Raw genomic sequence first — 3,325 nt, 5'->3', positions numbered from 1 at the left:
TGTTCATCCAAACCCCCCTGCAACGCTCACTGTTCATCCAGAGGCAGCATCGATTGATCGAGTTCAGTTAACGGCCATCTTGGAGTAGCCTGTGGATGGATGAACAGGACCCCGTGGATGAGGAGTTGAGGAGGAATGTGCAGTCAGCTTGGAGTAGTAGTATTTATAACCGTGTAGTAATACGCTCCTAAGTGGGAAACCATTTAGGTTTTGATCGGTGTGAACAGGTTTGCAATTTGGAATGTGACGGGACGCATGCTAAAAATTTACTGACGGTTATAAGTGCAGCACTATTCCCGAAAGGCGTAACGTGGGCACGTACGCCTTCTCGGCCGCGTACGTGGCGTTTGCACCATAGGGTGCACCGCATTAGGCAATGTCAGCACACGTCTTTTAATTAGAATGGGTGTGCCCATCTAGCGCACACACATTGATCTATCTAACTGTTACAGTTTGTTGTGGCGAATCGCAAACAGTTCATCCATGTGAAGTGTATGCCATCAATCGCAGACACTTTGATCTGGCTTACCCGTTTCTGTTCTGTTGCCTAATCGCAAATAGTTAATCCTTCTGAAGCGTATGCCCTCAATCACACACACCTTGATCTGGCTGACCATTTCTTTTGTGTTGCCTAATCACAAACAGTTCATCCGAGTGAGCCGTATGTTGTATATCGCACACACCTTCATCTAGCTGCCCGTTTGTTTTGTGTTGCCTAATCACAAATAGTTCATCCGACTGAACTGTATGCTCTATATCGCACACGCCTTCATTAGGCTGCCCGTTTCTTTTGTTCCGCCTCATCGCAAACAGATCATTCGACTGAACCGTATGCCCTGGATCTCACACACAACTAAAATCTGAACCGTGTTTGATGCATCTTCCATCGCAAACGTTTTCACCTTTTTTGACGGTTTTCGTACAGCACTGTTTGCGATTATGGCATCGCACACAATTTCTCGAAGGGTCTCTGATCGTAGTGTCGCGTTAGCAGCATCCTGCACTAGTGATATGTAACGCCCACGATGCGGCTATATCTCCCACGTGTCGAGGCACGACTTGGAGGCATAACCGCATGGTGGTTTTGTTGCAAGAAGGGTCATCTTCACAGAATCCCATGTAATGAACAAGAATGGGATAAAGAGTTGGCTTACAGTCGCCACTTCACACAATACATAAATTAAACATACATCATTCAGAGTACAATCAAGGTCCGACTACGGAACCAAAATGAAAGAAGACAACCCAAATGCTAGATCCCCGATCGTCCCAACTGGGCTCCACTACTGATCATCAGGAAACGAAACATAGTAACGGCCAAGTTCCTCGTCAAACTCCCACTTGAGCTCGGTTGCGTCACCTGCACTGGTATCGTCGGCACCTGCAACTATTTTGGTAGAATCTGTGAGTCACGAGGACTCAGCAATCTCACACCCGCAAGATCAAGACTATTTAAGCTTATAGGAGGGATGGGGTAATGGGGTGGAGCTGCAGCAAGCACTAAGCATATATGGTGGCTAACATACGCAAATAAGAGCGAGAAGAGGAGCAACGCAACGGTCGCGAAGCTAGAAGTGGTCAAGAAGTGATCCTGAAACTGCTTACGTTCATACGTAACCCAAACCGTGTTCACTTCCCGGGCTCCGCCGAAAAGAGACCATCACGGCTACACACGCGGTTGATGTATTTTAATAAAGTCAAGTGTCAAGCTCTCTACAACCGGACATTAACAAATTCCCATCTGCCACAAAACCGCGGGCACGACTTTCGAAAGATAATACCCTGCAGGGGTGTCCCAACTTAGCCCATCACAAGCTCTCACGGCCAACGAAGGATATTCCTTCTCCCGGGAAGACCCGATCAGACTCGGAATCCTGGTTACAAGACATTTCGACAATGGTAAAACAAGACCAGCAAAGCCGCCCGAATGTGCCGACAAATCCCGATAGGATATGCACATATCTCGTTCTCAGGGCACACCGGATGGGCAAGACGTCGGGTTGGCATAGACCCTGGTTGCCCAGGGGGCGCCGGACATCGCCCAGTTTGGACCAGCACTCGAAGGAGCACTGGCCCGGGGTTAAAATAAAGATGACCCTCGGGCTCGCAAAAACCCAAGGGAAAAAGGCTTAGGTAAGCAAATGTAAAACCAAGGTTGGGCCTTGCTGGAGGAGTTTTATTCAAGGCGAACTGTCAAGGGGGTCCCATAAATCACCCAACCGCGTAAGGAACGCAAAATCAAGGAACATAACACCGGTATGAGGGAAACTAGGGCGGCAAGAGTGGAACAAAACACCAGGCATAAGGCCGAGCCTTCCACCCTTTACAAAATATATAGATGCATTAATTAAATAAGAGATATTGTGATAAGCCAAAATATCCATGTTCCAACATGGAACCAACTTCAACTTCACCTGCAACTAGCAACGCTATAAGAAGGGCTGAGCAAAAGCGGTAACTTAGCCAAACAACGGTTTGCTAGGAAAGGATGGTTAGAGGCTTGACATGGCAACATGGGAGGCATGATATAGCAAGTGGTAGGTAGCGCAGCATAGCAATAGAGCGAACAACTAGCAAGCAAAGATAGAAGTGATATCGAAGGTATGGTCATCTTGCCTGCAAGGTTCTCAAAGTTGTCGAAAGCTTGATCCTCGTAAGCGTTCTCAACAGGTTCCTCGTAAGCATTCTCATCTCCCGGCTCTACCCAAAGTAAGAACACAAGCAAGGGACCAACAATCAATCACGGGAAAAGCACAAGCAACATGATGCAATACATGGCATGATATGCGAGATGTGATATGCAATGCATATGCGTGCTCCGGAAGGGAAAAGATGAACAAGGCATCAACTTGGCAAACCAAGTATCCCACTGGAAATATGAGATGATTTCGGTTGAAATTGATATAAGGATCACCGGAATCGGATGCACGGTTTGCAAATGACAAGCAAAACAAGGATGGCGAAATTCTGCGATTAACAGCACGATGCCACTTAGTATGCAACAAGAAACTAAGCTACTGCACTCCAACATGAATACTGAGCTATGGCTAAATCACACCAGAACAGGTTCAAACAAGCATGGCAAAAGTGCAAACGATATCAGCTTCACAGACTTAGTGAAAATACTAACATGCCAAAATAACATCAGGAAGCCATGTTTAGAGCAAGCAAACAGCATGCTACAGGAACATATCATAGCAAATCAAGGCATGGAATGAATCCACTAAATGCATAGAACAAAAGTCCCTTACTGATCATGAGCCAAAAAGGCACAGAAGATATGGTGGCACCCATATAAACATAGCAAGTTTTATTATCAGATTCA

Source organism: Triticum aestivum, chromosome 7D, assembly GCF_018294505.1.
Source record: "Triticum aestivum cultivar Chinese Spring chromosome 7D, IWGSC CS RefSeq v2.1, whole genome shotgun sequence".
Classification (NCBI taxonomy): Eukaryota; Viridiplantae; Streptophyta; class Magnoliopsida; order Poales; family Poaceae; genus Triticum; species Triticum aestivum.
This window is presented reverse-complemented; position numbering follows the sequence as displayed.